The following is a 16,699-nucleotide window of genomic DNA, read 5'->3' as shown; positions in this document are numbered from 1 at the left end:
AACTCCTGTCAGCGTTGCTTCCCTTGGAGCAGGGAGCGAAGCCGGCAAAGAGCCGGGTGGGCGGCACTGCACGGCAGGCCCAGAGCCGGGGGCAACACCGGCAGCGGCTCCGGACGCCACGGTTTCCAATGCAACAGAGGCCAGCCCAAGGGCCATCAGGGACGGGACCGTTCCCTTAAGAGCCAGCATGGCCCCGACAAAAAGGACCAAAGAAGCTGTGCTCAAAGCCAGTGCTACAGCAATAGCAGAGGCCAGCATAGACCCAGGGTCAATACCTACAGCTGAGACCTTGCCCAGACCGACAGCGGGAGGGCCGTGGGCAACCCTTTCCTTTCTATCCCTGTCGCTAACAATCCCTACCTGCCTCGGCGAGCAAGCAGAGGATTTAAACACCTTGTCCTGGAATACAGGACTCCCCAGCAAGCAGGCAGGCAGCCTGATCATCTCAACTGCCTTGCCCAAGTGTGCAAATTTTCTAATTGCAGGAAAAGGGGGGACGAGTTCCTCTACCCCCAAGAGCATTTCCAGCATTTTCCCTCTACCCCTGCCACCAAGACCGAAAAGGGGGGAGCAAAAGAGTGATAGTGTCACTGTGTTACAAGCTGCCTGAACAAACTCAGTTCTTTCTCACTGTGATGAATGTTAGAGCACCAATTTAAGTTTAAGGAATCTCTATCTTAAGCTTAAAGATTCTGTCTGTGTTTGCAATTTTCTCATTTCCAGTTTTAGAGAAGCCTCAACACCTGATACACCGAGACAGATTGGCAAAGCAAAACCACAGCTTTCTGTGGTAGTCTCTGTGTTCTGAGTTTGCTCTGAGCTGCTCCAGCTTGTAGCATGTCTGTCTCAGCATAGCTCTGAGGCTGCTAAAAACTAGGACCAGTATCATACTGGTGCAAAATCAATCAATAGTTGCCACCTATGTATTTTCGTCTTTATTGTGAACTAACCATCTGCTATTAGAATATGATTATTTGCAGACAACCAAGAAGTCTGTCACCACCAGACCTGAAAGACATGCCTCTCAAGAATCCAATCTGAGAGCAAAGTTGATGAAAACATCATTGTGCAAACTTTGTATAGAACAACTGTGTCTTCTCTTTAATTAGAGAAATTTCTCTAAACCTGATTTGAAAATTCTACACGGAAGTTGTATGATTGTAACTTCAAATTTGTTTATTTTGAGTTTGTCTCTAACGTCTTATCATCTAGTGTCTGTTACAGTGTGTGAAGCACTGAGCCTCGCAAAAGAGAAGCGAAACAAGTTCTGTGTGTCCTGTGTTACAAGACAAGAAAGCAAGCAGCTAGTCACAACGGTGCAGCTGAAGAATTAAAAGAACTGATTTAGTAGACTGTCTCATGAACATTAAGTTACATCTAAGCCTGCAATCTTTGAAATGAACTGGTAACATCCTAGCTGAATAGCTTGTTTAAGCCATCTAAGTGATGCTTGTACCCTATTTTAGCCTAATTAAGTGAATTTCAGTCTTGTTCTGAAAACTTTTTCATGCTCTTATGTCTCTTGGATTTCTTTCAGCAAAACGATCTTTTAGAAACCTGCATTATAGCTCATAATATGTGAAGATGCCATTATTATTTAACATGCTAACATATACAATTTAGCAGTGAAAATGCTTTTATACACGGAGGCAAGAAGCTCCTGCACAGCTACTCCGTGAGGTGGAGAGGACTGACTGTGGTCAAGGCAGGCTGTGGCAAGATGGTCTGACCTCGATAGGGCCTGAAATACACTCAGAGGATGCAAGCACTCTGTGAGGAGCAATTAGTAGTGCCAAGATGATGTTTGGTGTTGCAGAAACTCCAGACACAGCTTGGTAGTAGAAAGCTCCTGATGAGCCCATGCATTTGTGGCTAGCAGTCAACCCCTTCATGTTATAAAAGCTGAATCTGCTTTTTGTATTGTCAAAATGCGAGAATTCTGAAATTCGAGATTCCTTTAAAATTGCCTGGGATTTGCAAAATTGCACACTCCTAAAACTCAAATTAGCAAAATTTGTGAAGAGATACGAGAGACATAAGACATCTTACATACCCAAGCCTTGCCTATAGCTAAGGCAGAGAAACAACTGTTTCATTGATTCTTCATATTCACATAAGAAAAGTTGGTTTGCAAAATTATTAAATGGTCTAGATTTCCTTTTACTTTGCAGAAACTCCAGAAGCCCATGAAATTAGACATTCCTGTTCCAGACTGAGAACTGTTGAAAGATGGGACACTGACATCTGCATGCTGACTAGAGAGAGTCATCTCAAGTACTGTCAACTAATTACACCACAGTGAAAAACAAAACTGTACCCCTGTGATACAGACTCCAAAAACACTTCAAAGATTAACAACCTGATGTCATCCTAAAAGACAAAATAAACTGCTTTCTTTGCATAGCAGGTTTCCTGAACTTACTGCAGGACAGAAGTCCTCTGCCCCTAGAACAAGGGCAACAGAGACTATTACTTTCTTAAATTACTTTTTGTATGTATTGTTTGCATTGCTACTAACCATGAATTAAGTTTAGAACTAAAATTTGTAATTGCATTTGGCTTTAGCCAAAACGCCAAAAAATTGCTAAATTTGCATTATGAATTTAGATGAAATTTAAAATCAAAACTTGCGTGTGACCCTTGTCACATATCCAAAATCCTTCAAAAACTGACTGCTGTATTTGTATTCAAATACCAGCAATTGATGGAAAGCAATTAGCCCTAATTGGCATTTTGATGAGTGAAACAAACTTTGGAAAGTCCTATAAAATTCCAGAGACCTGGAGATTCCATCTCTAAAAGTAAGTCAATAGAAAAACACTGTCATTAAAATTATCCAAAATCAGATCTCAGATGCTATTGCAACTTCAGAAAAGTCCAGAGTTTGTCTCATGTAGTACTACAAATCAAGTAACTCTTGCAAAGTTTCCACAAACCAACTTCATGGTTACTGAACCTAACCAACTCTTTAGTTATGTTTATCATTAGTGTTTTGCATTATAGTTAGCTGTAAAATTTAATACTATAGTTTTTGTTTATCTTTTTAATGTAATGCTAAGTTTAAGTAGTAGAATCCAGACAAAATTTTTGAGTTTTGTCTGTTTCTACAAAGGGGACTTGATGCCGAAAGGGTTTTTGTTCTGATTTTTACATTTTGTAGATTTTAGGAACACAGCAGTTGTAGATTTTTAGAGGGTTAATATTTCTAACAGTTTAAGTTTAATGCCTTTCTATCACTACCCCTGTCCCAGAACAGGGAGCTCAAATTCCTTTAGTTAATTAATCTTGTTTAGACTCCTTTCCAAGGTAAAGAGCTGAAGGATATCAGAAGGCCTACAGAATGAAACATAAACATAGGTCAGAGTGACCCAAAAGCCAGAATTGGATGAGCTCCAAGAGACCTTTGTGTGCCTGAGGAAGAAGAGCTGATGAAGACAGAGGGTCCTGATGACCCCAGACCCAATTCCAGGGGGTTGGACCAGGGGTGGGACCGGGGCTGGACTGAGAAATGTGCCAGGACAGAAAGCCATTGTGCTTTTTGTAAAGGTAATGGGGCCCCATCATTGGCACCTGAGAGCTCAAGGCTGCCACCTTTTCCCTGGACGCAAAGCTCGATGGTGCGTTCCACTTGCGGGTCCAGGAAAGTGCCGATTCTCAGAGCAGAATTCCAAACCGATGAAGATTCCTCCCTGGGATAAGGTGCCAGGACAGAAAGCAAGTGTTATTTTTCTAGTGTTTACGGGGCCCCATCATTGGCACCTGAGAGCCCAAGGCTGCCACCTTTTGCCTGGGCGCAAATGTCGACGGCGCGTGCCACTTGCGGGTCCGGGGAAGTGCCATTTTTCAGCCCAGAATTCCAGACGGACGAAGACATCTCCCAGGGAAAAGGTGCCAGGTCAGAAATCGAATTGTCCTTTTCTAGGGTCAATGGTGCCCCATCATTGGCACCTGAGAGTTCAAGGCTGCCACCTTTTCCGTGGGCGCAAACATCAACGGCGCATACCACTATCTTGTCCGGGAAAGTGCCGTTTTTCAGCCCTGAATTCCAGACGGATGAAGACTCCTCACAGGGAAGAGGCTCCCAGGAAAGAAAGCGATTGTTCCATTTCTTGGGTTAATCGGGCTCCATCATTGGCACCTGAGAGCCCAAGGTTGCCTCCTATACCCTGGGCGCAAAGCTCGACCATGCGTGATACGTGAGGGTCCGGGAAATTGCCGTTTCTCATTCCAGAATTCCAGACCGATGAAGATTCCTCCCTGGGAAAAGGTGTCAGGACAGAAAGCGATTGTTCCTTTTCTAGGGTTAGTGGGGCTCCATCATTGACACCTGAGAGCCGAAGGCTGCAACCTTTTCCCTGAGCGCAAAGCTCAACGGTGCGTGCCACTTGCGGGTCCAGGAATGTGCTGTTTCTCAACCCAGAATTCGAGGCCGATGAAGATTTCTCCCAGGGAAAAGGTGCCAGGGCAGAAAGCAATTGTGCCTTTTCTAGGGTTAATGGGGCCCCAAAATTGACACCTGAGAGCCCAAGGCTGCCACCTTTTCCCTGGGCGCAAAGCTCGACGGTGCATACCCTGTGCGGGTCCGGGAAAGGGCCGTTTTTCAGCCCAGAATTCCAGACGGAAGTCGATTCCTCTCTGGGAAAAGGTGTCAGGACAGAAAGCTGTTGTGCCTTTTCTAGGGTTAATGGGACCTCATCTTTGGCACCTGAGAGCCCAAGGCTGCCACCTTTTCCCTGGGCGCAAATGTCGACGGCGCGTGCCACTTGCAAGTCCGGGAATGTGCCGTTTCTCATGCCAGAATTCAAGGCCAGCGAAGATTCCTCCCTGGGAAAAGGTGCCAGGACAGAAAGCGATTGTTCTTTTTCTAGGGGTAATGAGGCCCCATCATTGGCACCTGAGAGCCCAAGGCTGCCACCACTTCCCTGGGCGCAAAGCTCGATGGTGCCTGCCACGTGCAGGTCAGAGAAAGAGCTTTGTTCAGCCCAGGATTCCAGACGGATGACGACTCCTCCCAGGGAAAAGGTTCCCAGGACAGAAAGCGATTGTTCCATTTCTAGTGTTAATGGGGGCCCGTCATTGGCATCTGAGAGCCAGAGGTTGCCTCCTTTTCCCTGGGCGCAAAGCAAGACAGTGCGTGCCACGTGCTGGTCCCAGAAAGTGCCATTTTACAGCCCAGAATTCCAGACCAATGAAGACTCCTCCCAGGGAAAAGGTGCCAGGACAGAAAGCCATTGTGCTTTTTGTAAAGGTAATGGGGCCCCATCATTGGCACCTGAGAGCCCAAGGCTGCCACCTTTTCCCTGGACGCAAAGCTCGATGGTGCGTTCCACTTGCGGGTCCAGGAAAGTGGCGATTCTCAGAGCAGAATTCCAAACCGATGAAGATTCCTCCCTGGGAAAAGGTGCCAGGACAGAAAGCTATTGTGCCTTTTGTAGGGGTAATGGGGCACCATCATTGGCACCTGAGAGCCCAAGGTTGCCCCCTTTTCCCTGGGCGCAAAGCTCGACGGTGTGTACCTTGTGCGGGTTTCGGGCAGTGCCATTTTTGAACCCAGATTTCAAGACGGACGAAGATTCCTCCCTGGGAAAAGGTGCCAGGACAGAAAGCAAGTGTTATTTTTCTAGTGTTTACGGGGCCCCATCATTGGCACCTGAGAGCCCAAGGCTGCCACCTTTTGCCTGGGCGCAAATGTCGACGGCGCGTGCCACTTGCGGGTCCGGGGAAGTGCCATTTTTCAGCCCAGAATTCCAGACGGACGAAGACATCTCCCAGGGAAAAGGTGCCAGGTCAGAAATCGAATTGTCCTTTTCTAGGGTCAATGGTGCCCCATCATTGGCACCTGAGAGTTCAAGGCTGCCACCTTTTCCGTGGGCGCAAACATCAACGGCGCATACCACTATCTTGTCCGGGAAAGTGCCGTTTTTCAGCCCTGAATTCCAGACGGATGAAGACTCCTCACAGGGAAGAGGCTCCCAGGAAAGAAAGCGATTGTTCCATTTCTAGGGTTAATCGGGCTCCATCATTGGCACCTGAGAGCCCAAGGCTGCCACCTTTACCCTGGGCGCAAAGCTCGACGGTGCATACCCTGTGCGGGTCCGGGAAAGGGCCGTTTTTCAGCCCAGAATTCCAGACGGAAGTCGATTCCTCTCTGGGAAAAGGTGTCAGGACAGAAAGCTGTTGTGCCTTTTCTAGGGTTAATGGGACCTCATCTTTGGCACCTGAGAGCCCAAGGCTGCCACCTTTTCCCTGGGCGCAAATGTCGACGGCGCGTGCCACTTGCAAGTCCGGGAATGTGCCGTTTCTCATGCCAGAATTCAAGGCCAGCGAAGATTCCTCCCTGGGAAAAGGTGCCAGGACAGAAAGCAAGTGTTATTTTTCTAGGGGTAATGAGGCCCCATCATTGGCACCTGAGAGCCCAAGGCTGCCACCACTTCCCTGGGCGCAAAGCTCGATGGTGCCTGCCACGTGCAGGTCAGAGAAAGAGCTTTGTTCAGCCCAGGATTCCAGACGGATGACGACTCCTCCCAGGGAAAAGGTTCCCAGGACAGAAAGCGATTGTTCCATTTCTAGTGTTAATGGGGGCCCGTCATTGGCATCTGAGAGCCAGAGGTTGCCTCCTTTTCCCTGGGCGCAAAGCACGACAGTGCGTGCCACGTGCTGGTCCCAGAAAGTGCCATTTTACAGCCCAGAATTCCAGACCAATGAAGACTCCTCCCAGGGAAAAGGTGCCAGGACAGAAAGCCATTGTGTTTTTTGTAAAGGTAATGGGGCCCCATCATTGTCATCTGAGAGCCCAAGACTGCCACCTTTTCCCTGGGCGCAAAGCTCGATGGTGCGTTCCACTTGCGGGTCCAGGAAAGTGCCGATTCTCAGACCAGAATTCCAAACCGATGAAGATTCCTCCCTGGGAAAAGGTGCCAGGACAGAAAGCAAGTGTTATTTTTCAAGTGTTAACGGGGCCCCATCCCTGGCACCTGAGAGCCCAAGGCTGCCACCTTTTGCCTGGGCGCAAATGTCGACGGCGCGTGCCACGTGCTGGTCCCAGAAAGTGCCATTTTTCAGCCCAGAATTCCAGACGGACGAAGACACCTCCCAGGGAAAAGGTGCCAGGTCAGAAATCCAATTGTCCTTTTCTAGGGTCAATGGTGCCCCATCATTGGCACCTGAGAGTTCAAGGCTGCCACCTTTTCTGTGGGTGCAAACATCAACGGCGCGTCCCACTTTCTTGTCCGGGAAAGTGCCGTTTTTCAGCCAAGGATTCCAGATGGATGAAGACTCCTCACAGGGAAGAGGCTCCCAGGACAGAAAGCGATTGTTCCATTTCTAGGGTTAATCGGGCCCCATCATTGGCACCTGAGAGCCCAAGGTTGCCTCCTATACCCTGGGCGCAAAGCTCGACCATGCGTGCTACGTGAGGGTCCGGGAAATTGCCGTTTCTCATTCCAGAATTCCAGACCGATGAAGATTCCTCCCTGGGAAAAGGTGTCAGGACAGAAAGCGAGTGTTCATTTTCTAGGGTTAATGGGGCTCCATCATTGACACTTGAGGGCCGAAGGCTGCAACCTTTTTCCTGAGCGCAAAGCTCAACGGTGCGTGCCACTTGCGGGTCCAGGAATGTGCTGTTTCTCATCCCAGAATTCGAGGCCGATGAAGATTTCTCCCAGGGAAAAGGTGCCAGGGCAGAAAGCAATTGTGCCTTTTCTAGGGTTAATGGGGCCCCAAAATTGACAAATGAGAGCCAAAGGCTGCCACCTTTTCCCTGGGGGCAAAGCTCGACGGAGCCTTCCACGTGCGGGTCCGGGAAAGTGCCATTTTTCAGCCCAGAATTCCAGACCTATGAAGATTCCTCAGAGGCAAAAGGTACCAGGAGACAAAGCCATTGAGTGTTTTGTAATGCTAATTCGGCCCCATCATTGGCACCTGAGAGCCCAAGGCTGCCACCTTTTCCCTGGGTGCAAAGCTCGACGGTGCATACCCTGTGCGGGTCCGGGAAAGGGCCGCTTTCCAGCCTAGAATTCCAGACGGAAGTCAATTCCTCTCTGGGAAAAGGTGTCAGGACAGAAAGCCATTGTGCCTTTTCTAGGGGTAATGGGGCCTCATCTTTGGCACCTGAGAGCCCAAGGCTGCCACCTTTTCCCTGGGCGCAAATGTCGACGGCGCGTGCCACTTGCAAGTCGGGGAATGTGCCGCTTCTCATCCCAGAATTCCAGGCCAGCGAAGATTTCTCCCTGGGAAAAGGTGCCAGGACAGAAAGCGATTGTGCCTTTTCTAGGGTTAATGGGGCCCCAAAATTGGCAGCTGAGAGCCCAGGGCTGCCACCTTTTCACTGGGCGCAAAGCTCGACGGTGCGTTCCGCTTGCAGGTCCGGGAAAGTGCCGTTTTTCAGTCCAGAATTCCAGACGGACGAAAATTCCTCCCTGGGAAAAGGTGCCAGGACAGAAAGCGATTGTTATTTATCTAGTGTTAACGAGGACCCATCATTGGCACCTGAGAGCCCAAGGCTGTCACCACTTCCCTGGGCGCAAAGCTACATGGTGCCTGCCAAGTGCAGGTCAGAGAATGTGCTTTGTTCAGCCCAGGATTCCAGACGGATGACGACTCCTCCCAGGGAAAGGGCTCCCAGGACAGAAAGCGATTGTTCCATTTCTAGTGTTAATGGGGGCCCGTCATTGGCATATGAGAGCCAGAGGTTGCCTCCTTTTCCCTGGGCGCAAAGCACGACAGTGCGTGCCACGTGCTGGTCCCAGAAAGTGCCATTTTACAGCCCAGAATTCCAGACCAATGAAGACTCCTCCCAGGGAAAAGGTGCCAGGACAGAAAGCCATTGTGCTTTTTGTAAAGGTAATGGGGCCCCATCATTGTCATCTGAGAGCCCAAGACTGCCACCTTTTCCCTGGACGCAAAGCTCGGTGGTGCGTTCCACTTGCGGGTGCAGGAAAGTGCCGATTCTCAGAGCAGAATTCCAAACCGATGAAGATTCCTTCCTGGGAAAAGGTGCCAGGACAGAAAGCCATTGTGCCTTTTGTAGGGGTAATGGGGCACCATCATTGGCAGCTGAGAGGCCAAGGCTGTCCCCTTTTCCCTGGGCACAAAGCTCGACGGTGTGTACCTTGTGCGGGTTTGGGGCAGTGCCATTTTTGAACCCAGATTTCCAGACGGACGAAGATTCCTCCCTGGGAAAAGGTGCCAGGACAGAAAGCAAGTGTTATTTTTCTAGTGTTAACGGGGCCCCATCCTTGGCACCTGAGAGCCCAAGGCTACCACCTTTTCCCTGGGCGCAAAGCTAGATGGTGCCTGCAACTTGCAGGTCAGAGAAAGTGCTTTGTTCAGCCCAGGATTCCAGACGGATGACGACTCCTCCCAGGGAAAGGGCTCCCAGGACAGAAAGCGATTGCTCCATTTCTAGTGTTAATGGGGGCACGTCATTGGCATATGAGAGCCAGAGGTTGCCTCCTTTTCCCTGGGCGCAAAGCACGACAGTGCGTGCCACGTGCTGGTCCCAGAAAGTGCCATTTTCAGCCCAGAATTCCAGACCAATGAAGACTCCTCCCAGGGAAAAGGTGCCAGGACAGAAAGCCATTGTGCTTTTTGTAAAGGTAATGGGGCCCCATCATTGGCACCTGAGAGCCCAAGACTGCCACCTTTTCCCTGGACGCAAAACTCGATGGTGCGTTCCACTTGCGGGTCCAGGAAAGTGCCGATTCTCAGACCCAAATTCCAAACTGATGAAGATTCCTCCCTGGGAAAAGGTGCCAGGACAGAAAGCCCATGTGCCTTTTTTAGGGGTAATGGGGCACCATCATTGGCAGCTGAGAGCCCAAGGCTGCCCCCTTTTCCCTGGGCGTAGAGCTCGACGGTGTATACCTTGTGCAGGTTTGGAGCAGTGCCGTTTTTGAACCCAGATTTCCAGACGGACGAAGATTCCTCCCTGGGAAAAGGTGCCAGGACGGAAAGCAAGTGTTATTTTTCTAGTGTTAACGAGGACCCATCATTGGCACCTGAGAGCCCAAGGCTGCCACCTTTTCCCTGGGCGCAAAGCTAGATGGTGCCTGCCACGTGCAGGTCAGAGAAAGTGCTTTGTTCAGCCCAGGATTCCAGACGGCTGACGACTCCTCCCAGGGAAAGGGATCCCAGGACAGAAAGCGATTGTTCCATTTCTAGTGTTAATGGGGGCCCGTCATTGGCATATGAGAGCCAGAGGTTGCCTCCTTTTCCCTGGGCGCAAAGCACGACAGTGCGTGCCACGTGCTGGTCCCAGAAAGTGCCATTTTACAGCCCAGAATTCCAGACCAATGAAGACTCCTCCCAGGGAAAAGGTGCCAGGACAGAAAGCCATTGTGCTTTTTGTAAAGGTAATGGGGCCCCATCATTGGCACCTGAGAGCCCAAGACTGCCACCTTTTCCCTGGACGCAAAACTCGATGGTGCGTTCCACTTGCGGGTCCAGGAAAGTGCCGATTCTCAGACCAGAATTCCAAACCGATGAAGATTCCTCCCTGGGAAAAGGTGCCAGGACAGAAAGCCATTGTGCCTTTTGTAGGGGTAATGGAGAACCATCATTGGCACCTGAGAGCCCAAGGTTGCCCCCTTTTCCCTGGGCACAAAGCTCGACGGTGTGTACCTTGTGCGGGTTTGGGGCAGTGCCATTTTTGAACCCAGATTTCCAGACGGACGAAGATTCCTCCCTGGGAAAAGGTGCCAGGACAGAAAGCAAGTGTTATTTTTCTAGTGTTAATGGGGCCCCATCATTGGCACCTGAGAGCCCAAGGCTGCCACCTTTTGCCTGGGCGCAAATGTCGACGGCGCATGCCACTTGCGGATCCGGGTAAGTGCCATTTTTCAGCCCAGAATTCCAGACGGACGAAGACACCTCCCAGGGAAAAGGTGCCAGGTCAGAAATTGAATTGTCCTTTTCTAGGATCAATGGTGCCCCATCATTGGCACCTGAGAGTTCAAGGCTGCCACCTTTTCCGTGGGTGCAAACATCAATGGCGCGTACCACTTTCTTGTCCGGGAAAGTGCCGTTTTTCAGCCCTCAATTCCAGACGGATGAAGACTCCTCACAGGGAAGAGGCTCCCAGGACAGAAAGCGATTGTTCCATTTCTAGGGTTAATCAGGCTCCATCATTGACACCTGAGAGCCCAAGGTTGCCTCCTATACCCTGGGCGCAAAGCTCGACCATGCGTGCTACGTGAGGGTCCGGGAAATTGCCGTTTCTCATTCCAGAATTCCAGACCGATGAAGATTCCTCCCTGGAAAAAGGTGTCAGGACAGAAAGCGATTGTTCCTTTTCTAGGGTTAGTGGGGCTCCATCATTGACACTTGAGGGCCGAAGGCTGCAACCTTTTCCCTGGCGCAAAGCTTGACGGTGCATGCCACTTGCAGGTCCAGGAATGTGCTGTTTCTCATCCCAGAATTCGAGGCCGATGAAGATTTCTCCCAGGGAAAAGGTGCCAGGACAGAAAGCAATTGTGCCTTTTCTAGGGTTAATGGGGCCCCAAAATTGACACCTGAGAGCCCAAGGCTTCCACCTTTTCCCTGGGCGCAAAGCTCGACGGAGCATTCCACGTCCGTGTCCGGGAAAGTGTCATTTTTCAGCCCAGAATTCCAGACCTATGAAGATTCCTCAGAGGGAAAAGGTACCAGGAGACAAAGCCATTGTGTATTTTGTAATGCTAATTGGGCCCCATCATTGGCACCTGTGAGCCCAAGGCTGCCACCTTTTCCCTGGGTGCAAAGCTCGACGGTGCATACCCTGTGCGGGTCCGGGAAAGGGCCGTTTTTCAGCCCAGAATTCCAGACAGAAGTCGATTCCTCTCTGGGAAAAGGTGTCAGGACAGAAAGCTATTGTACCTTTTGTAGGGGTAATGGGGCCCCATCATTGGCACCTGAGAGCCCAAGGCTGCCCCCTTTTCCCTGGGCGCAAAGCTCGTCGGTGTGTACCTTGTGCGGGTTTGGGGCAGTGCCATTTTTGAACCCAGATTTCCAGACGGACGAAGATTCCTCCCTGGGAAAGGTGCCAGGACAGAAAGCAAGTGTTATTTTTCTAGTGTTAACGGGGCCCCATCATTGGCACCTGAGAGCCCAAGGCTGCCACCTTTTGCCTGGGCGCAAATGTCGACGGCGCGTGCCACTTGCGGGTCCAGGGAAGTGCCATTTTTCAGCCCAGAATTCCAGATGGACGAAGACACCTCCCAGGGAAAAGGTGCCAGGTCAGAAATCGAATTGTCCTTTTCTAAGGTCAATGGTGCTCCATCATTGGCACCTGAGAGTTCAAGGCTGCCACCTTTTCCGTGGGCGCAAACATCAACGGCGCGTACCTCTTTCTTGTCTGCGAAAGTGCCGTTTTTCAGCCCTGAATTCCAGACGGATGAAGACGCCTCACAGGGAAGAGGCTCCCAGGAAAGAAAGCGATTGTTCCATTTCTAGGGTTAATCGGGCCCCATCATTGGCACCTGAGAGCCCAAGGTTGCCTCCTATACCCTGGGCGCAAGGCTAGATGGTGCCTGCCACGTGCAGGTCAGAGAAAGTGCTTTGCTCAGCCCAGGATTCCAGACGGATGACGACTCCTCCCAGGGAAAGGGCTCCCAGGACAGAAAGCGATTGTTCCATTTCTAGTGTTAATGGGGGCCCGTCATTGGCATCTGAGAGCCAGAGGTTGCCTCCTTTTCCCTGGGCGCAAAGCACGACAGTGTGTGCCACGTGCTGGTCCCAGAAATTGCCATTTTACGGCCCAGAATTCCAGACCGATGAAGACTCCTCCCAGGGAAAAGGTGCCAGGACAGAAAGCCATTGTGCTTTTTCTAAGGGTAATGGGGCCCCATCATTGACACCTGAGAGCCCAAGACTGCCACCTTTTCCCTGGGCGCAAAGCTCGACGGTGTGTACCTTGTGCGGGTTTGGGGCAGTGCCATTTCTGAACCCAGATTTCCAGACGGGCGAAGATTCCTCCCTGGGAAAAGGTGCCAGGACAGAAAGCAAGTGTTATTTTTCTAGTGTTAACGGGGCCCCATCCCTGGCACCTGAGAGCCCAAGGCTGCCACCTTTTGCCTGGGCACAAATGTCGACGGCGCGTGCCACGTGCTGGTCCCAGAAAGTGCCATTTTTCAGCCCAGAATTCCAGACGGACGAAGACACCTCCCAGGGAAAAGGTGCCAGGTCAGAAATCCAATTGTCCTTTTCTAGGGTCAATGGTGCCCCATCATTGGCACCTGAGAGTTCAAGGCTGCCACCTTTTCTGTGGGTGCAAACATCAACGGCGCGTCCCACTTTCTTGTCCGGGAAAGTGCCGTTTTTCAGCCAAGGATTCCAGATGGATGAAGACTCCTCACAGGGAAGAGGCTCCCAGGACAGAAAGCGATTGTTCCATTTCTAGGGTTAATCGGGCCCCATCATTGGCACCTGAGAGCCCAAGGTTGCCTCCTATACCCTGGGCGCAAAGCTCGACCATGCGTGATACGTGAGGGTCCGGGAAATTGCCCTTTCTCATTCCAGAATTCCAGACCGATGAAGATTCCTCCCTGGGAAAAGCTGTCAGGACAGAAAGCGAGTGTTCATTTTCTAGGGTTAGTGGGGCTCCATCATTGACACTTGAGGGCCGAAGGCTGCAACCTTTTCCCTGAGCGCAAAGCTTGACGGTGCATGCCACTTGCAGGTCCAGGAATGTGCTGTTTCTCATCCCAGAATTCGAGGCCGATGAAGATTTCTCCCAGGGAAAAGGTGCCAGGACAGAAAGCAATTGTGCCTTTTCTAGGGTTAATGGGGCCCCAAAATTGACACCTGAGAGCCCAAGGCTTCCACCTTTTCCCTGGGCGCAAAGCTCGACGGAGCATTCCACGTGCGTGTCCGGGAAAGTGCCATTTTTCAGCCCAGAATTCCAGACGGACGAAGATACCTCCCAGGGAAAAGGTGCCAGGTCAGAAATCCAATTGTCCTTTTCTAGGGTCAATGGTGCCCCATCATTGGCACCTGAGAGTTCAAGGCTGCCACCTTTTCCGTGGGTGCAAACATCAACGGCGCGTACCACTTTCTTGTCCGGGAAAGTGATGTTTTTCAGCCCTGAATTCCAGACGGATGAAGACTCCTCACAGGGAAGAGGCTCCCAGGACAGAAAGCGATTGTTCCATTTCTAGGGTTAATCAGGCTCCATCATTGACACCTGAGAGCCCAAGGTTGCCTCCTATACCCTGGGCGCAAAGCTCGACCATGCGTGCTACGTGAGGGTCCGGGAAATTGCCGTTTCTCATTCCAGAATTCCAGACCGATGAAGATTCCTCCCTGGAAAAAGGTGTCAGGACAGAAAGCGATTGTTCCTTTTCTAGGGTTAGTGGGGCTCCATCATTGACACTTGAGGGCCGAAGGCTGCAACCTTTTCCCTGAGCGCAAATCTTGACGGTGCATGCCACTTGCAGGTCCAGGAATGTGCTGTTTCTCATCCCAGAATTCGAGGCCGATGAAGATTTCTCCCAGGGAAAAGGTGCCAGGACAGAAAGCAATTGTGCCTTTTCTAGGGTTAATGGGGCCCCAAAATTGACACCTGAGAGCCCAAGGCTTCCACCTTTTCCCTGGGCGCAAAGCTCGACGGAGCATTCCACGTGCGTGTCCGGGAAAGTGCCATTTTTCAGCCCAGAATTCCAGACGGACGAAGACACTTCCCAGGGAAAAGGTGCCAGGTCAGAAATTGAATTGTCCTTTTCTAGGATCAATGGTGCCCCATCATTGGCACCTGAGAGTTCAAGGCTGCCACCTTTTCCGTGGGTGCAAACATCAATGGCGCGTACCACTTTCTTGTCCGGGAAAGTGCCGTTTTTCAGCCCTCAATTCCAGACGGATGAAGACTCCTCACAGGGAAGAGGCTCCCAGGACAGAAAGCGATTGTTCCATTTCTAGGGTTAATCAGGCTCCATCATTGACACCTGAGAGCCCAAGGTTGCCTCCTATACCCTGGGCGCAAAGCTCGACCATGCGTGCTACGTGAGGGTCCGGGAAATTGCCGTTTCTCATTCCAGAATTCCAGACCGATGAAGATTCCTCCCTGGAAAAAGGTGTCAGGACAGAAAGCGATTGTTCCTTTTCTAGGGTTAGTGGGGCTCCATCATTGACACTTGAGGGCCGAAGGCTGCAACCTTTTCCCTGAGCGCAAAGCTTGACGGTGCATGCCACTTGCAGGTCCAGGAATGTGCTGTTTCTCATCCCAGAATTCGAGGCCGATGAAGATTTCTCCCAGGGAAAAGGTGCCAGGACAGAAAGCAATTGTGCCTTTTCTAGGGTTAATGGGGCCCCAAAATTGACACCTGAGAGCCCAAGGCTTCCACCTTTTCCCTGGGCGCAAAGCTCGACGGAGCATTCCACGTCCGTGTCCGGGAAAGTGTCATTTTTCAGCCCAGAATTCCAGACCTATGAAGATTCCTCAGAGGGAAAAGGTACCAGGAGACAAAGCCATTGTGTATTTTGTAATGCTAATTGGGCCCCATCATTGGCACCTGTGAGCCCAAGGCTGCCACCTTTTCCCTGGGTGCAAAGCTCGACGGTGCATACCCTGTGCGGGTCCGAGAAAGGGCCGTTTTTCAGCCCAGAATTCCAGACAGAAGTCGATTCCTCTCTGGGAAAAGGTGTCAGGACAGAAAGCTATTGTACCTTTTGTAGGGGTAATGGGGCCCCATCATTGGCACCTGAGAGCCCAAGGCTGCCCCCTTTTCCCTGGGCGCAAAGCTCGTCGGTGTGTACCTTGTGCGGGTTTGGGGCAGTGCCATTTTTGAACCCAGATTTCCAGACGGACGAAGATTCCTCCCTGGGAAAGGTGCCAGGACAGAAAGCAAGTGTTATTTTTCTAGTGTTAACGGGGCCTCATCATTGGCACCTGAGAGCCCAAGGCTGCCACCTTTTGCCTGGGCGCAAATGTCGACGGCGCGTGCCACTTGCGGGTCCAGGGAAGTGCCATTTTTCAGCCCAGAATTCCAGATGGACGAAGACACCTCCCAGGGAAAAGGTGCCAGGTCAGAAATCGAATTGTCCTTTTCTAAGGTCAATGGTGCTCCATCATTGGCACCTGAGAGTTCAAGGCTGCCACCTTTTCCGTGGGCGCAAACATCAACGGCGCGTACCTCTTTCTTGTCTGCGAAAGTGCCGTTTTTCAGCCCTGAATTCCAGACGGATGAAGACGCCTCACAGGGAAGAGGCTCCCAGGAAAGAAAGCGATTGTTCCATTTCTAGGGTTAATCGGGCCCCATCATTGGCACCTGAGAGCCCAAGGTTGCCTCCTATACCCTGGGCGCAAGGCTAGATGGTGCCTGCCACGTGCAGGTCAGAGAAAGTGCTTTGCTCAGCCCAGGATTCCAGACGGATGACGACTCCTCCCAGGGAAAGGGCTCCCAGGACAGAAAGCGATTGTTCCATTTCTAGTGTTAATGGGGGCCCGTCATTGGCATCTGAGAGCCAGAGGTTGCCTCCTTTTCCCTGGGCGCAAAGCACGACAGTGTGTGCCACGTGCTGGTCCCAGAAATTGCCATTTTACGGCCCAGAATTCCAGACCGATGAAGACTCCTCCCAGGGAAAAGGTGCCAGGACAGAAAGCCATTGTGCTTTTTCTAAGGGTAATGGGGCCCCATCATTGACACCTGAGAGCCCAAGACTGCCACCTTTTCCCTGGGCGCAAAGCTCGACGGTGTGTACCTTGTGCGGGTTTGGGGCAGTGCCATTT

The sequence above is a fragment of the Pithys albifrons genome, chromosome 10 (genome assembly GCF_047495875.1).
Source record: "Pithys albifrons albifrons isolate INPA30051 chromosome 10, PitAlb_v1, whole genome shotgun sequence".
NCBI classification, from domain to species: domain Eukaryota; kingdom Metazoa; phylum Chordata; class Aves; order Passeriformes; family Thamnophilidae; genus Pithys; species Pithys albifrons.
This window is presented reverse-complemented; position numbering follows the sequence as displayed.